The 20,203-nt window shown below is 35.4% G+C and overlaps 1 long non-coding RNA gene across 1 annotated transcript in view; it reads left to right on the top strand.

Moving 5' to 3' along the window:
• The window catches only part of LOC131920674 (uncharacterized), a 98,501-nt gene that overhangs the window by 78,048 nt on the left and 250 nt on the right, over positions 1–20,203 (top strand). The window lies entirely within an intron of this gene.

Genomic DNA, 20,203 nt, shown 5'->3' with positions numbered 1-20,203 from the left:
GTCTTAGTATCCTTTGTTTTAGTATCAGCTGTATGTACTTTTCCCCATTTTTTACCAAAATTGTTTCCCCCTTTACAATTCTGTCTAGATTTTGCTCCTTCAAACCTCACCTTGAACATGTCTCTTTTTTTGCTGTTGTTATTATCATTATTATTGATTTTTTTGGTATGAGATCTAAGTATGGTGTCTCACATTTGCTATGCAATCATTATCTACTTGAACTATACCCCTCTCCTGCTGTTTGTGGTTTTTTTTTCTACCTTTTTATGAAAATAGAGCTGATTGAATCACTCAGGCAGGCCTTGAACTCACTCTGTAACAACTGGTCATTTTATCTGGGCAGTGATTTATTCTGGGAAGCTTTTAGAGAAATGGTTGATGATTTTATCAGATCTTTTATGTATAGTGTATTGCATTCCAAGCTCTCCTTAGGAATGTCCTAGGACAGTAACATTTAATATAGAATCTTGTACTGAGTAACAGGAAATAACCATTTCATACTCTATTACAAAGGAATATAAATAAGTAGACTGAAAAGGGACCTAAGAGAAAACATTATACAGTATTTTCAAAATATGTTTTCCCTAATACAGATTGACATAAACACAAAACTTTGAATAGGCTCATCAGGGGCATAGCAACCTGAGTTGTTGTTAGAAAATAATGTTGAGAACAGTCCTGTGGAAGACACAGAAAAGGTAGAATTAATGACTTGAGATTTCTGAGAGAAGATGAGGAAGGAATGTAGATTAGGAGGAAGTAAGTCACGGGACCAGTTAACTGTAACACACTGAAGCCCAAAGAGCTGCCAGTTAACTGTAATCTACTGGGTGCTCTCAGAGTACATCAGTCAACTGCAATCCATTTGGACCTTTAGGTTTATCAGCCAATGTAATCTGTTAGGGCTTTCAGAGTTATCTGAGAAGGGAAAGGCTCTGGAACACATTGAGAGTCAAAGCTAAAAAGAGCCAATGGGAGTTTAGAGAAAGGCCATGAGTTCTTGTTGATAACTTTCAGTTTCAATCTCCAGATATAGGAGATGTCTGATTCAATAACAATCACCAGGAGGAACCTCATGGGTTTCTTCTTCATGCAATGAATCTTCTGTAGATCTATTGGCTGTCTTAAAAGTATAGAACTGGAAGAAAGCTTAGAAAAAAACGACCCAATAAACTGTGACAGCCATAAGTAATGGAAAGCTACAGTTGAGAATTCTTCTAAAAGAGACTGTATTTATGTTTCTTCCAATAAAACTTGATAGAGTTGAATGTTTCTGTCATAAATTCAGTAAAATTATAAAAGGCAAGAAGTTTATGCATAGAGAAGAGTAAGACATTCTCTTCCTGTGAGTTCTGATAATAAACTGCATGTAATAGCAGGCCAACATTTTACCTATGATGCTTTGAAATTATTTTGACTGTTGCTTGAAAGCATATTTCATATTGTTGTTACAGTTCATTTAAATATGTTTTTATAATTTAATTTTATTTGTAACATATTCCTTGGAATAAATTACAGCCAGCTAAATAGTTATTTGGTAGAGTCAAAAGTAAATGTTCAAACATCTTGCTGGTTTTACACATTGAAGGATAGTTTGAGTTATTTTTGTTATGTTCTTGGTGGTCACATGCCATTATTACATCAAAAGTTTTTGCACAAGACATTGAAATGTAATTTCTATATACTTAGTCATAGAATTTGACATACCCCCTTTACATGTATGTCATAGAACAGCACTAATAGCCAATATTATTTGGTGAATGAGTAAGTTAATTAATGATTTTTAAAATACTTAAAAGATATTACACATCATAATAGATATACTGCTAAAAGTTAGGGAATAAGAGTACAGAAAAAAAAAAAACCTTGACCCTGTCACCTGTGGTGGGCAAGGGAGCTGCCCCTCTCCCTTACCAGCTGCAGCACTCAGGAAAGTGGACCCTGCACCTCACCTGGTCAGTACAATAGAGCGGACCCTGTTGGTGGAGTTGTGGATGAGCCATCCTGGAAGTTGTAAGCATGGCAGAGCTGTCCCCATTACTCATCTGCCATGTGGTGGCGTGAGTGGGGGAGAGATGCCCCCTCATCAACTCCTGAGGCAGGTGGAAGAGTGGGAAAGCTGTTCCTGTCCCTCATCAGCTGCAACACTCCAGAGAGAGTTGGGCAACACAGTAGAGCTTGCTCTAAGGTGTAGAGGTGGGAGAACAGACCCTGAGGACGTGAAAGCTGGAGAACTGAGCTCACCCCTTGCTCCTGACTGCAAGGGTGAACTAGCCAAGGCAATGCTGGAGAGATCACCCTGGTGGCAAAGAGACGGGAGAGCTGGCCTACTGACCAACCCTGAAACTATTCAGGCCCAGAAGCAGGTTATTTGTTGACCCTCCCCTCACCCCATCTGTGATCTGCTGGAGCCATGGGCAGCTGGAGGGAGGCTATCCTATCCTGTGGACCCAGGGCTGCAGGATCTTCAGGAAGAGTCCCAGTGAGGTCCCAGCATCGAATGGTGTAGCAGGAAACAGGCACCTCAAACCAGATCATTGATTCTTTGCGATGAATGCTTGCATGTGAAAATGTAAGGACAAAGGGGTTTGTTGCGTGACTCACTGTGTAACACTACAGCTTCCATGACAGCATTTTCCCGTTCTTCCATTTTCCTCCCTTTTTTATCTCTTAAATTTTATTTTATTTTACTGTTGGAGTGGGAGTGAGATGGGTGGGATTGGGAGGAATGAGCTAAAAGACACAAAGAATGAAGTAAATTTAATTGATTTTTTTTAAACAGAGTATAGAAAGGAGCTAAACAAAGATCAATGCTAAAGTATTTATATGTAACATATTCATGACTCTAGGCTCAATTGCCAACATTTTGGGGGAAAAAAATGAGAAAACAAACTCACAATTTTAGATAATAAGAAAAATATACCGCCGGGTGGTGGTGACACACGCCTTTAATACCAGCACTTGGGAGGCAGAGGCAGGCAGATCTCTGTGAGTTCAAGGCCAGCCTGGACTACAGAGTGAGATCCAGGAAAGGCGCAAAGCTACACAGAGAAACCCTGTCTCGAAAAACCAAAAAAAAAAAAAAAAAAAGAAAGAAAAGAAAAATACACCATGAACTAAATTTACCCTAACCTATGGATACAATATGTGAAACACACAGGGAAATGCAGATAAAAGATTGTTAATTTTAAATAGGGTAAAATCCAGTAAAAAGCATAATACTTTTAACCGATACAGTGTGGTAAATATGTGGTAAAATGCTTATGATAAAAAGAATACAGAGGATACACTCACACACAAACAAGGATAAAAAAAATACATGTCTTATTTCTATTTAGAAATTAGAGGAATTGTTCAAGGTGAAGGATGGGTGCTCAACAGGGAATGAATGTCAGATAATTTGAAAATTCAAAATGGGTGATGGTAGGCATAGCTTTCAGAAGGACAATTTGGAACAGAAATTCTCCAAGTATATAACAAAGATAAGTCGATGAAAACAAGAGATAAATTTAGAAAGATTTCAGATACGTATCACTTGGTCAAGTTAAAATACAGAACACCCAATGGAAATGATTATGTGATGCTTAAAGCAACACAGAATGCTGGAAAACACTGTTTTTGAAGTTAAGAAAAATCTAGGTTCAAATACCTATTGTGGTCATGAATATAACTATAGAGAAGCAGGGTGGTTATTCGATGTACTAAATGAATACTGAGATGAAATATGAGTGCAGAAATTTTTATAATATAAAGGTTACTGTAAAGATATCCTTATGGTATTACAGGATAAGTGACTGGTATGTTGATTAATACTCAGTAAAATTTTTCCACTGCTTACTGATAGCAGTGGAATAGAATAATGAGTTAATTGAAAAACAGTGTTGCAGATTTTATGAGAAAGAAACAGGGACTCATTTGAAATTGTCCTTTGTTCTCATTCCTAATGCATTCTACTGAAGACATGCTTTTATTTCTATATACATCTGCAGACAATGAGCTTTATAGTCAGGTTCCTCCAGGGAAAAGCAAAGAAGGCACAGGACTGAGTGATAAAGATTCTGCCTCATACACATGTGGCCTATTCCTTTATAGTGTGTGAATATATGTCACTGATTGGTTTAATAAAGAAGCTGATTGGCCAGTTGCTGGACAGGTAAATGTTAGGCAGGATTGGAAGACAAAAAGAGAGCACAAAGAAAAAGAAGAGGAGTCTCAGAAGTGAAAGGAGATACAGAGGAATCAGGAGAATTTGCTGTACTGAGAAAAGGTATCCAGCGACGTGGCAGACCATAGATAAGAAATATGGGTTAATTTAAAGTGTAAGAGTTAGCTGGTAACAAAGCTGAGCTATTGGCTGAGCATTTATAATTAATAATAAGTCTCACTGTGGTTATTTGGGAAGTGGCTGGCAGGAAGGAAAGTTCACCTATATATACAAATTTGCCATTGTAATTCTCTGTGGATTTGATGCTCTGATAAGTCTTGTGCATCCTAAAATCTCCTGCAATAGAGATTTGAAACAGAATGTCTCTTCATTCACTCTGGATAGTTTGAATATACCTATTCTTTCCACGAACTTCTGCCTTCTTATCTTTTATGTGGTTCCTAGGAAAATTAAGATGCAAAAATATGACTTAGTTACATGATGAGGAAATGACACATTATCTGTTAGTTAAAGTCATTCATTATTACATTCCAGGAGAAAGACACAACTTTATTATTTTATTGAGTAGCAGTACAATGGTTGAGTGTCTACTTGAAGACATTCCCATTGCAAGTTGATTATTAATCTACCAATAGAATAAATAGAGTACTCTGTTTTTCAGCATTCTGATGCTATTATTAAATTTCTATGAAAAATAATTTATAAAATGGAAATATTTAGGAGAGAATAAAGTATGGTGATATTTTATTTGTATTAAAATGTTATTTGTATGTTAATAAATAAAGTTGCCCGGGGGTCAGAGCTATTAGCAAGCCATAGGAAAGCAGGGCAGTGGTGGCGTATACTTGTAATCCCAGCACTTCGTATGCAGAGCTGGGTAAGTCTCTGTGTGTTCAGGGATACAGCCATTATTGGACACACATGCCTTTAATCTCAATACCAAGCAAGGAAAACCTGGAGGCCTATACAGACAGGCCGTGACGAGGCGGTCATGTGGTTGGGTTTACAACCAATGAGAAGGCAGAACAGGAACACTATATAAAGACATTAACACAGGGGTAGTGAGTTCAGAGAGGTAGGACCACTGCAGGAGGAAGGGTAAGGTTTTAGCTCTTAGCTCTGACCTCTTGGCTTTCTTCTTTGCATTGGTTCTGTGTTTCTTATTTAATAAGAAGGTTGGTTACATCTACAATAAAGTTTCAAAAGTTCCACTCTAAACCTGGGAGACTCATATTTAGATCTTTACTGATTGTACCCAACCATGTGGGCAGAGAACACCTTGAGAAGGGGTAGCTCACTTCATGGCCAGGAAACAAAAAAGAAGAGGACAAAGCCAGTGTGCCACAGTCTTCATGAAGTGAAGTCATTTCAATTTAAAAATCTGAAAGATTTTCAACCCCTCCCTTATGTCCACCCTGGAGACAACATTAGACCACTGCTCTCCTGTGGCAATTTGTGGATGATCCTATCTATACTCATTAGTGAAGTAAAGAAGTATATGAAGGAAACATGGTTATAAAAATGAGCACAATATTAATATTTTTATGACTTTAGCCTTGTACATGAATTCTGTCTGACATATATTTCTAAAAATTTTCTTCTCTCCCTTTTTGATAGTTATCAAAATAGCATGCATGTAGCTTACAAAGGGCCTTGTCAACAAGGAAAGGAGTGTGTTGAAATCCTCAGGTCATATATATTTTAAGAACATTAAATACTATACCCTCTCTTGAACTCCAGTGTTTAACCCAATTAAGTTTCTTGGATGTCTGTGGAATTCTCCAGCCAGGATGTTATATAATTTGCCTAACAATCTTAAAACATCTTCCCATTACTAAATTTTTCATCTAAAACTTGATGTACCATACCATGAAAATACCCTTTTTTTTTCTTTTTCCAGAGAAAAATAACTTGGCTAATACAGACATAGAACTTAGAACAGAATTCAGAATTATTCTTAGAAATTCTTCATTTAGATGATACATGTGACTTTCTGTGATGATAGACATGTTCTCTTGCTTTTGTTTCCAGTGTACTACTTACTAGACACATGAGACAATTTTCACATGAAATGTGGCTAAATGTTCAGAGCAATGGAACTTTAAAAAATGATTTCATTTAAATTTAAATAGCCACATGTGGTTAATGGCTATTTCATTGTACGGTACAGTTATAATCCATCTGAAGTACATTTTTAGACAAGTATTTCTGTCACATTCCTTGATAATAATTTTGATATATATGGAGACAGTTGCTTTTGACCTTAGCAGTGTGCATTTTAAATAGTTCAAACTAAATTTATTTATGCTTGACATTACTTTGTTGTGCTCATAAAGTGACATCCCCAAATTCAGAACTGTGGCACACTGAAAAATTTGACCTAAAGGTGACTGGAAATCTTTAGAAGCAAGATATCAATGGCCTTCCCTCTCCAATCTCACCTCTCCTGTGCTTCCAAAATGTGTAATGAATATCACAATTACTTTTCCTTAGTGGAGGTCAGGAATACTTAATTTTTTCCTGTCAAGGCAAGCTAGGAAACCTAGAAAGGCCATTCTCCTTTCTGTATCAAAGACCCTTATTCCAAAGGGCTCCTACTCTACTTTCAGAGTAGACAATTGTACAATGAATTTTAGAAAGGAATCTGGACAGGACTTGCTGTGTTTTGGTCCTCTGTCTATGGTCATTAGGATATGCCTCATCTAATCAAATCAGCACATGGCCATTCAGTCATCAACAAACATAAACAGAGGAGCACATGTTTCCAGGGGTATTTGTATCCTGATATATAAAGGCTCCCATATCATAAAATACATTTTTTTCTAAAGTAATCAATTTGTTACTCAGTGCCAGTCATGATCATGTAATGGGTAAAGAATCACATTAAAGTTTTATGATTCAAAACTTCATTCAATGGGAAAACAATAAGAAAGCCTTCCAAAACAAAGAATGACATTTCAGAAATTAGTGGGCTACATACAGATACATACTGGAAATTTTAAATTAAATAGCTCATTACAAATAGTATGAGAACTTTGAAGAGTAAAAATTTAATTTAAATATGTGATAACATGCAGCAATTTTCACTCAATATATTAATAATCTTGAAAATGGTGTTGCTATTCAGGCCAAGATTAATTTGAAAATTATTTAAATTCATCAGAGAATACAGGAGCCACACAATCACTTTGGCACATTAAGATAAAGTAATTTCATAAGTATAAAATTCCATGTTTGTGCAAAGGATAAAAACGATGATCTAAGAATGATTTGAGTGAATTTTTATAAATAAGATAAAATACAATTAACTGAGTATTCTAAGGACAGTGTCTAGACTATGTTTTCAGAAATATTATTAAACTATTATTGGGTTGTATTATGCAGTTAGTATTCATTATTCTTAGTTTAAAAAACATTGCTTCCATTGGTCAGAGTACAATATTTTATCTAATTTACTAATTCAATAAATACTCAACTTATATTGATTTGCTTGTAAAATAATGTGTATACATGTTTAAGTGATTACATCTTATATAGTTTGTTCATTTCACAGCTAATTTTTAAGGTACATATAGTTTCTTGACGAATATATGTTTTATGGAAATTCAATGTAAATATTTTATATTTATAAAAAATTAATTATAATTATATCTAAAGTTTAGTCATACACATATGACTGCTCATACATAAGCTGAACAAGGACAACACCAAAAGACCTGCCAAGGGGGATAGGGGAAAGTCTAAAAAGCTTCAAACCTATATAAACTACTACAGCAACTAAGGAATGCTGAGAGAGAGAGAGAGAGAGAGAGAGAGAGAGAGAGAGAGAGAGAGAGAGAGAGAGAGAGAGAAATGCTCTTCACCAAAGAAGGCAACACCAATTGGTCATCAAATACAAAATGATCAACCCTGAAAACACACATCCAAGCAACATTATACAGACTAGGATGGTATATTTAGGAGTGAATATATATGTATATACACACACAAACGTGCATGTAGCACAATTAGTGAAGAAAGGAGCCATGAATTTAAAGATGAGCAAGGGTGATTGTGGGAAGGTTTGGAGGAAGAAAGGGAAAGACGAAATGTGTCAATTATATTATAATCTCAAAAATATATAAATAAATAAAGAAAGCTTGACCAATGCCACTGTTTTGAAATTACTGTATGAAATTTACCCTTGGTTCTTCTTCTGTTTATTTAAGTATATGAATTATTTAGGGTATAGCCTAAGGTGTATCAGTCATATGCTCTGCAGTAGTTATTTGTTTTTGTTGGACTCCTAAACAGTGGGAGTTGGTGTGCTTCTGACTTTTTTTTTAAGTACTAAAATTTTTGAACAGTTTTAGTTCTATCTTTTTTTTAATTTTATAATTTGATTTAATTTTACATATCAGACATGGATTCCCCTGTCCTGCCTCCCTCCCCCCGTCCTTCCCCCAGCCTATGCCCCATTCCCATCTCCTCCAGGGCAAGGACTTCCCTGGAGATTCAGCTCAACCTGGTAGATTCAGTCCAGGCAGGTCCAGTCCCCGCCTCCCAGGCTGAGCAAAGTGTCCCTGCACAGGCTCCAGGTTCCAAACAGCCAGCTCATGCACTAAGGACAGGTCCTGGTCCCACTGCCTGGATGCCTCCCAAACAGTTCAAGCTAATCAACTGTCTCACTTATCCAGAGGGCCTGATCCAGTTGGGGGCTCCTAAGCTATTGGTTCATAGTTCATGTGTTTCCACTAGTTTGGCTATTAGACCCCATGGGAATAGGAAGAAGCAAAGTGCTAGAGAGTTCCGCAGAAATCCACAAAGATACCTCCACAATAGACTACTGGCAATGGTTGAGAGAAAGCCCGAAATGACCTGCTCTGGTGATAGGATGGCCAAACACCCTAACTGTCGTGCTAAAAACCTCATCCAATGACTGATGGAAGCGGATGCAGGGATCCACGGCTGGGCCCCAGGTGGAGCTCCAGGAGTCCAATCTGCAAGAAAGAGGAGGGATTGTATGAGCAAGAACTGTTGAGACCAAGATTGCTTATGACTCTTTTGCCTGATCTTCTGACTCTCTTCCTCCTATTGGATTTCCTTGTCCAGTCTCAGTATGAGAGTATTTGTCTTTTCTTATTGTATCTTGTTTTGTCTTGTTTGGTTATTGTCTCTTGGAAGCCTACTCCTTTTCTGAAGGGAAATGTTTGTGGTGTGTGTGTGTGTGTGTGTGTGTGTGTGTGTGTGTGTGTGTGTGCATGTGTGCTGCAGGGAGTGTGGATGTGAGGGTGAGTGAAGGTTAGGGAGAGCTGGGAAGAGTGGAGGGAGAGAAAACTGTGGTCTGGATAGACTGCATGAGAGAAAAGTCTATTTTCATTAAATAAACAAACAAAAATAGTATTTTTTTCTTTCACATCACACTACTAAGGTAAAGAGGTGATTCAGAACAGACAGTGTTTGCCACTCCATGAAGTGATTAAAGAATCCAGGAAACTTAGGTCAGCCCTTGAATCTTTCACCTTTGACTTCTCTGTGTGGCCTCAATATGTTGCCGTTTGGTTTATAGGAAGATAGATAAATATCAGCAACTTTATTAAGTGAGATTTAGAAGGTGAATCTTAATTCTCCTGGAATTAGTCACATTATGTTTCATTTCCACCTAGGTTAGCTAAAAGCCTATCTGAACTCATCAAGTGTCTGACAGAATAGAATTTATCCTGCAGAATAATTACCAATATTCCATACTCTTGCTCTGCTTGATGGTTATGTACAAGCATACGCAACTTGTACATGGAATAACATCTTTTGATGCATAGAAACCTTATGCAATGTTTGCATCACTTAAACATAGGTCTGACATGTATCATTCCCTTGTACTTCAAACTTTTAAAATCATTTCTTTTGGCTTTTGGAATGTGTAGTATATTATAACTATCTATAGCCACTCTACTGTTCCATAGCACCCTAGAGTTTCTTGCAACGATCTAACTGCAGCTTAGTGCCCATTGGTCCACATTTCCTCATTTTCTTATTCTCTTCTTCACCAATTTTATTTTTAAAACAGAATTATTAAATCTAGAGCTTTCTGAAAAAATACAACCAAATTTCATACGTTCGCCTAATTCCTATCTCTTGTTTCTAACTGCTCTTTTGCGTTTGAAGCTTAACAATGTCCTCAGCCTCAAAAACTATCTGAGTCACAGAGGTATTTCTTACCTCTGAACATATCTCTTCTGTAGTCCTAGGATTACAACTGTAACCTAAAACACATTGCCATTAAATATGAATAATTCAATGAGAAAGTGGAAGGTATCACTATCAATTTAAAAAATTGACACAATGGTATTCCTTACATTGGTCTACAATATAAAATTTCTTTTATCACACACACTCAAGTTCAGGAATATCAGAAAATACGTTTGGGGCAGTGTGCATACCATCATGGAAGTATAAAATGACATAGAATCAGAAAAATATAACTATCTCAATATTAGTTTGATTATAAATTGGAAAGAGTTGTTATGTGCAAAAAATTATATAATTATCATGAAAGGTGTCAGTTATATGTTTATGCTATATTTATGTATATTTTTATCCAACATTTAAATTGAATGTTAAATTTAAAAGTTATTTGATCAAGCATACATAATTTAGTAGCAACTTTTTTTGGAATACTGTAAAACCAAAACAATTTACTCACACCAATAAAATAATTACTGAGGAGCAAGATTTATTATTGATTCAATCTAATATGTTGTAGATATAAACCATTGTATAGTGGTGATCAATTTATTATACTATATATAGAAAGTATTTCATGAGGAAACAAATTTCTAATAAACCAAAGATGTGGAACCAACCACATTTTCAAAACTTTGATATAGTCCTGACATGAATTTCAGTAAAATCAAAAATAAACAACTGTATAAATACCCACAGAGAAGAACATTGCCTTTCCACATTTCCTATTGTATCACTCCCAAGGAAGTCAAAGATTTTAAAGCTGCTTTTCATTTTGCAATTGTGAATATGAAAAGGAATGATTAGCAAAGTTGAGAAAGATTCTACTTCAAAAGCTTAGTAATACTTCAAATCTGACAGCAAATGAAATTTACCATGATAGCAGTTATACAGTCAGCTTTCTACTGACTTGACTTCAATTAAAGAAGTAATATAGCCGACTAGAATCAGCAAACATGAATGCATTTTTTCTGATTCACATTTTGCATTTGCTGCAGCCAACAAGCTCTTGCCAAAGTAATAAAGCCTTTGCAACTTCAAATGAGTAGGTGTTTCCAAAACATTTCAATTACTCTCTTGATGACTCTGACAGATGTGGGGCAAAACTGATTTTCAGCATGCAAAATAAGGCATTTAAAGGCAATTACAATGCCCTCTCTCACACAATCCCATCTCCTCTGTCCTTTACACATGAATAATTATGCTCACAGCTTTCTAGGGATTATGAAGAAGAAAGAGGAAAATCTCATGGAGAAATCACAAGGGGCAGCCTTCCAAATTCATTTCAATAACATTCAAGAAGCCCATTTCATTATGGGATGTCCTTCTTACTGATGATGACACAAATTAAAATAATAGTCCTAGTAACCATGATGGTAAGTCACTGGCCCCTACTATCTTCTGAACAGAATGACAAAAGCTTTTACTTTCAAACCCATGGCATGTGCTATGCTGCACTAACTCTAATTTTATTACCCTGTATGCATTGGATTTTAAAGCTCAAATCAATTATGACTTTGAGAAACTCAGCATTTTACAGTGGCACAAGGTTCTTTTTAAAATGGTTATTTGTTTTTCAGAACTAAGCTTCTCATGTGTCTTGTAATAAAACTGTACATTTAGGCTCTCTGTTGAAAAATCTGCTTGTATAATTTTTCAACAAATAAAACCCTGTACATTTTATTAGATTTTATGTGGTCTTAATTATCTTATACTGAGCCGGGCGGTGGTGGCGCATGCCTTTAATCCCAGCACTCGGGAGGCAGAGCCAGGCGGATCTCTGTGAGTTCGAGGCCAGCCTGGGCTACCAATTGAGTTCCAGGAAAGGCGCAAAGCTACACAGAGAAACCCTGTCTCAAAAAAACCAAAAAAAAAAATTATCTTATACTGATATTTCTATGCCTAACATTTTTTTTTTGCATTAGCACATTTATTTAAGGGTATAGAAAGCATTTAAAAACTCTATTCTATTCCTTAGTTTCAGGATGTGCAATAAATTGCTCACTCTAACCCCCAGTAATTGCCCTTTTCTTTTTATTAATGAGATAAATCAATTAAATAAGACAAATGGGGACAGTGATAATAAAAGATATTTTCTCTTTTATTAGATTATATGAATATAAGATAGCTCATTAACATGATGACTTCTAGGAGACCAGTGAAAAACCAACATCCTCAGAAATGGTGGTAAAGATAGCTGTACCAAATCTGTCTCTTCTTATCACTGATTTTATGTTCTATCATCTCAGTTAGATGTACTTACCCATGGTTTGATATTATTCAAATGAAATCATATATGCCTCTAAGCACCATGGTGACTTCCTTTAGGTCCATTGTTTCTCCTGCACAGAAGGGCGAAGCTGAAGGATAACTTGTTTCCCATAGTTCAAATGTGCCCTTGGCAACAAAGTAATGATTCTTTACATATCTTGTGTACATCTTATACATTTCCTTCTATATCTTCTATTCTTCATCCCATAAAGCCTTGAAAGATAGGTGGCCCAATTAAGCTATAGGCAAATAAACAAGGGAAAAAAGTGACATTTAGTAAGTTAAGATGAGGCACATATAGAACAAGAGTGCAAAAAAGGAGTCTATTGTAGAAGTAAAGTCTTATTCAATAAGAAACACAGAACCAATGCAAAGAAGAAAGTCAAGAGGTCAGAGCTAAGAGCTAAAAACCTTACCCTTCCTCTCATGGTGGTCCTACCTCTGGCCTGCAGGGATACATGCAGGCAGAGCACTGTATGTAGAATAAATAAATCTTTAAAAAAAGAATGATTGTAAGTAAACTGGGACCTGAACTTGAGTCCTGTGAAAGAACAGCAGTCTATGTATAGTATTGTGGAATCTGGGCCAAATATAGAATATAGTTCACCTTCATAGAGCAGGAAGATGCCATGGATGCTATTAGAGAAACAATATAATGAACAGTCTTAACCAGCTTTGAACCCTGTGAGTTACAATAAGGTCTGGCATGGCATGATATGTCCACTGGTATACATAGTGGCAAGGATGGCCAATAAGCAGCCAATCATTTTCTGATTATATGTAAAGCCTACTACAGAAGATGAAATCAATACTGTCACAGCTACCTAGGTCAAGAACTTATGCCTAGACATGTTAGAAACCCTAGCAGAAAACCTACTGCTGTTGGTCTGCTAGTTGGACAGATGCATTACTGAACTTACACCAAATGAGTTCTTCTTGTGTTCATGGATTAGTGCTTCTCCAAATCATCTCAAATTCCTCTTTAGAGAATATAATTTTCTTTACAGTAGATGATGATTAACGTAGAGATCTACAACTAGTCAAGGTGCAGAGAAATTAAAGTGTATGGAGTGCTCCGTCCCCTTCCTCAAAATCCAAGGATCCTCTCAGAAGTAAGAGTAGAAAAAACTCTAGGAGGTAGTGGAAACTTTTCTGGAAACAGCAGCATAGCTACACCTATGAATTGAAAACAGCTATGTCAGGTCAATGGCCTGTGTAAGTCCAAGCCAAAGAATATCCCAACAAAGATGGGGAGCTGGTGGCATGTTGTCACCCCCAACTGAGGAACTACTGGCAATTGATAGCTTCTTGGAAAAGGATAGTCACTCTTCTTGAAAGTGTTGACCCTGGTAGGTTGATCACGCCAGTCAAATATCTGAGAATAGGCTGACAGCACAAATTGGACTTGGGTTTAAAAAATAACTAGGACAAAATATTAAGCGAGTATATAAAGATGGTTGGTCCCAAAAGGGCTGGAAGAGAGGTTGTGATGATGATCAAAATACATTATATGAATTTCTCAAAAATAAATATAATTAAATATATTATAAAAGATACAAATAAACTATTGTAACACTGAAAAAATAACTACTTGGCACCAAATGTGGCCCAACTCAATGGTATATAATTTAAATATAATTCTAAACAACAAATTCATTCCAGAATTTTCTACTTCTTTATTTCTATAATTATAATTTCTATGTATTCTTATTAGAGTGAAGGCAGACTTTCTGAATGAGGATAACCGAGAGCAAAAATGTTGATCATGTGCTATAGTCTACAGCAACAATTAGGTAGTGTTACTGTTGCCAGCACCAAATGAACTCAGGACAAATCAGACCCTACATCTGTGTCTTCATTTTGGACAATTCAGAAAGAAAATGAAATGGTTTAAAAATTCAAAGAACATGCTCTTCTATCAATAAGCATCCTTAAATTGTACTGTGAGGCAAAGGAATATGGAACATTAAAGTGAGCCTCTAGCCTGCATTGAATAACATTTTATGAACAGGAATAGAGCTTATATCTGAGGCAAAGACATAGAATATGAGAGTGAGAAATAAGATGCAATTTATTTTCTTAAAATGGATCTTGCCTATTATATTCCAGTTCTGTCTCTCCTTAGAATAGATATTCTTATCAGACTTTTATCTGCCATCACTTTCTGACATAATAGACATCTTGTGATTTCCCATTTTATCACACAATAAACTTCTTTTATGCTGGCAAAAATAACATGACTTGGAACTGACTAAAAGCAATCTCCAGTTTTACCAAAGGTATGTTAATCTAAAGTGATTTAAAAAAAAAAACTGTAACTGTTTGTGAAGAACGGATTATGAAGAACTTTGTAGGATTTTACCAAAAAATATTCAAAGAGTTTTACAGCTCTTATTTCTACTTAAAGTACATAGAAAATTTCTGCAGTTCACTACACAGAAATAAAACAAACCCGGAAAGATCGTTCTTTGTATTTCTGCCTCTCTTTTGACAGTTTTCTTCATATTATAATTGTAGTTTAGAGAACATCACTATTGTACAAATTTCTTGAGTTTCACCATCTTTTGTTTACTTTCCTGTGGCTCACATTCAATTAAAGCTCAACAGCAATGCTTTGCTTATTCCTACATAAAACCAAAAGCAGGCTGAACTTTAAAAAGTATCGCCAAGGTGATGTCCTACCCAGGTTCAATCTCAGAATTTTTGTTTTCCTTTGTTAAGTGTTTTTCTTTGTCTTTAAAATTACCAGCATTAAGAGCTTCTTAACTCCTGTTCTCATCTAAAATGCATTACAAGTAAGGCAATCATATTTCTTTCATCCCTATAAATTAGTTCTCATGGATTTTCCTTCTAACCATTCCTTCCAGTTCAAATAAAATTGAAAACTTTCTTTTTTGTGTATTATTTTATTTATTTGTAATAACAAAAGAGCAATATTTTGTTCGCAGTTTGTCGTTCTGACTCTATTGCAATTTGATAAAAAAATTAGAGAGCAAACATTCATTCTTTACATTTTTTCAGTTGCTAAGCATATTGAAAGTCTATCTATTTAAATGATGAAAAATACATTGACTTTCAAAATTATAAAACCTCATTATGTACTTATTGTCATTTTTATGTCCCTGAAATAGCTAAAGTCAAAGGCAGCATACTTTCTCTAGCATTACATATCTTCTTCAGGTGGCCTGGAACTTTATGAAGAGTTTGAATGTTTTATTGGTTCTTTTTGGATCAGCGCTATGATACTCTTGTCCAAAAGCCATGGTTCAAATCCTGTTCCTAAAATCAATAAACTTGTTACATTGAACACGCATTTATATAATGAGAACACATTTAATTAATAGGTGGGGAAGATTAAAAATATAATGCAATTAAAGCCAATCATGACACATTGTATGCATTTAAGTGTTAACTTTCACTTTAATGTCAGATTTGAGACAGCCTAGGAAAACATGGAACATTTCACGTATGTGAGTAAATAAGCTCATTCTTTGTCTTAATATATCTAATTTTATCTCTCTATTTAAAATTTAAATAGAATGTTTGAATTTAAAACTTCTACAAAACAAATTTCTACCTACAAGTTATTCATTCAATAATCTCTAATATTCATTTTTGGTATCTATTGAACAATCTCTATACTTAATATTGTCAAAGACAAACCCAATTATATTGTGCTCCAGGGAATTACAATAGCAGTCTATAAAAAGCTTATTTTAGCTTTTTAAAAAATGTTTTTCAATTCCTAAGAAAAATATATCACTTAAAATTACTATAAAATTCTGTTCAACTTTTAAAAAATTAGTAGTTAGTGTTATAAAATACTAAGAAGTTTTAAAAAAACATTCAGGGTGGTCTTGAACTCACTCTCTATCCCAAGCAGGAATTGCTTGCCTCAGTCTCTTTAGTATTTTAGATTGTGAGCCTACACCAGCAGGCTCACCTGGAAACTTGGAATTTTGAATGAGAGAGAGAAAAACATATGGCCCCACACTATATAGGTCCTCTGGGACAGAGCTGAAGTTGCAATGTTATGTGTTTGACTATAATCAGGCTAGACTGCTTTAAATTGGACCATGGGAAAGGATTTCTTATGCAGGGCAGAGAGTGCAGACAGGATGGAAATAGAAAGCAAGAGCAGAGAAATCAGATGGAGAGGTCTTCAACAAAGAGTTTCTTCTCATTATCTACCAACCCCAATAAGCATCCTTTTGGGTTTTTCCATTTAGATTATTTCCCAACAAAGCATGTGCCCCTCTTCTCTGTTGTCCATCACTTTATGCTTCCCATTCATAGTTCCAACTTCAAATTATGTTTATGCCTGTAAGCAGGCTTCACTCTGACAATTGCCTTTCTCTGGGATATGATAAATATACTTGAGGCCTATTCTTACTCATATAAAAGAATTATCCCTGCGATTTTAAAACATAGGGGAAAAAAGCAAACTTTTGAAAGAGGATTTAATTAAATTGTGATGATAAGTTATATTAATAATACGAAAGAAGTTACATGGTCCTGGGTAGAAGCTACTATACACACTGGTAATTTTCCTATAGTCAAAGATGTTCTACGACATGGGGTCTTAACTTCATGTCCTTTAAAATTACTATACATTCTCCTGAATGATAAAGAATTCTACAAAGCATTCATTATAAATGAAAAGAACACCGCAAATATTATAATTTCCTTCCACTTGTGATTCAAAAATAATTGAAATCTAAGGTGCACAGGTTGGATCCATAAGTAGTCTAGATTACCATGTTCCATATTGGTGATTGATAAGTAGTCTTTAAATAAAACTGAAAGATGGAAAGTGAAGTTCCTGTAAATGAACCATAACTTGCAGACTGTCTTCTGCATCTCATGCCTCAGCTCTATGCAATGAATAGATTAGCATGTTTAGTTTTCAACTCAGTATTTGGGGCCTATTATGATTCAAGTAATACAGATGGTAGGTAATTATTCATGCTGTACCAAAAAAACACTATGAATACACTTATTAAAATATGATTGTTGATTAGTCATCAGTATGGTTTTTGGAAAAAATTACTCAGTTGAATTAGATCCCTAGTGGGTGCTTTCTAATAACTGAAGCTAAGGCAAGGTTATGAAGTCAGTGTCAATAACTGTGAAATCAAATGACCTGGACCATCATATTCTCCTCTAAATTATGCCAATTTAAATCTTTACTATTATTATGATAAATGTACACATCTAACATAGGACAGTTCTCATGTAGTCTCATAGTCATGATGATATTTTCCTTTTAAAATCAATTACATTTTAATTTTTTATGCTTTATTTTCTCTTTTAAATTAAGTTTTCTATTCATTTTACATACCAACCACAGATACGCCTCTCCTCCTTTCACCCACCTCCCAGCCCTCTCCCCCACCCAGTCCCAATTCCACCTCCTCCAAGGCCTCCCATGGGAAGTCAGCAGAGCCTGGAACATTCAGATGAAGCTGGTCCAAGCCCCTCTCCCTGCACCAAGGATGTGTAAAGAATCCCACCATAGGCACCGGGCTCCAAGAAGCCTGCTCATGCACCAGGGATGAATCCTGATCCCACTGCTAAAGGGACCCATTAGTAGGTCAAGCTACACAACTGTCTCTCCTATACAGAGAGCGTAATGCAGTCCTATGGAGAATCAACAGCTATTGGTTCACAGTTCATGAGTTCCCACTAGTTTGGTTTGGTTTTCTCTGTACATTTCCCCATCATGATCTTGATGCCCTTTACTCATAGAATCTCTCTTCTCCTTCTTCGACTATACTCCTGGAGCTCGACCTGGTGCTTGGCTGGGGATCTCTGCACTGCTTCCGCCATCTACTAGATAAAGGCTCTGTGATGACAGTAAGGGTATTCACCAATCTGATTACCAGAATCGACAAGGATGACCTCACCTTAGACTACTAGCAATAATGAAGAGGGTGCCTGAATCAGCCTACTACGGTAATCAGATTGATGAACTTTAATTTTTTAAACAGTCTTTTAACTATATTTGAGTCTTAAGGGACTTTGCAAGCACATGCCACATTACTGTATAATTAATAAAAAAACAGCATGTATTATGAGCTTATGATTCATTAGTAATACTAATAACCTATTTACAGCTCAATATATATTGAATGCTCTGAAGCATGTTTAAAGAGTAACTTTTCACTGCCAAAGGCCACTATATGCCTCTTGTCTCTGCAAAATGCATGTATAGAACAGATAATTCCTAATGTGACTATATTTGGAGGCAGTGCGTTGAAGGGAAAATTAAGTTTAAATGAAGGGAGGTCATTGCATTAGGGTAAGAAACTATTGGGATTGGTGAGCTTCAAAGAAGAGGCAAGTGTGTGCACACAGAACAAAAGCCTCATGAAGACAAAGTGAGAGCATATTTGAACTCAGGTCAAAAGGAGAAGTCTCTCGAGAAAACACCTTATTGTCACATTGATCTGGGATACCTGGCCTCTAGTAGAAAAGGCAGTTCATTTGAATAGTGTACCCAGTCAGTCAAATTCTATTGCTGTAGTTCTAGAAGATTAATATTCAATATAAAAGACAGAACACACATTCAAAATAAAGTAGGGTTAGCCTATCAGAGCTCAGTCTAGTGTCTGGTATAGGAACTGGACCAGATTTCACCTACCCCAAATCCTTCTGACTCTGTAGCCTAGATTAACTGACTGTATCTCTACATTATCTTAAAGTTCTGTTGCTTGAAATTTATTTATTTATTTATTTTATTTATTTATTTATTTATTTATTTCAAATGCTGCTGAGACATGTAAAATTTGGAGTAAGAAAGTAAATAAAAAAACTATTGAATTTTGCTTTCTCATGAAAGACTGTGATTATCTAGTATTTTGAGTGAACCTTGATTATTTAATTTGTACATTCAATGTACTAATGTTTGTCAGTTATATCTGAAACATATGCTATCATTATGGATAGAATAAAAATATCGATGTTTTGACCATAGAGTTTCAAGTATCAAAGTCCTAATGAATGATAAGCATGATTCCTGCTTGGGCCATGCAACACTCTCTACCATTGCCTCCAACAGTATTTATAGTGTGCTATTGGTCTCTGTAATTAGTACAGAATTTTGGGGAACAATACATGCAGAATAATTTAACATTAATATAGAGTCTAGTTTTCCTTTTTTAATTTATAGAATTACTAGTTAGATATAAGATAAGTTGACAATTATTGAGAAAAGATTACTAATATTTTATTTAAATTAAATTAAGTAAATTTATTTTACAAAACAAAATAAATTAAATAAAATTAAGAGACACTGTTATGCATGATATCTTTATTTATACCAAGCTTGAGAGCATGGAAAAAATTCAAGCCTTTCAGTTTTATGCAGTTTTATTATGTTTACCTCCCCTTAAATTAAAATGAAATGAAATCATTAATGTGTTGAGGTCAGCCATTGAGTATATTCTGTTTGAAAAACTCATTTAAAAAAGCCAAAGAAAGTTTTATACAAGTATTTTTCTTTTGTGGTTAGTGTGTGTGTGTGTGTGTGTGTGTGTGTGTGTG

This window comes from Peromyscus eremicus, chromosome 10 (assembly GCF_949786415.1).
Source record: "Peromyscus eremicus chromosome 10, PerEre_H2_v1, whole genome shotgun sequence".
In the NCBI taxonomy this organism is placed as follows: Eukaryota; Metazoa; Chordata; class Mammalia; order Rodentia; family Cricetidae; genus Peromyscus; species Peromyscus eremicus.
The sequence above is the reverse complement of the archived record's forward strand: the minus strand, read 5'-3'. Positions and strand labels throughout refer to the sequence as shown.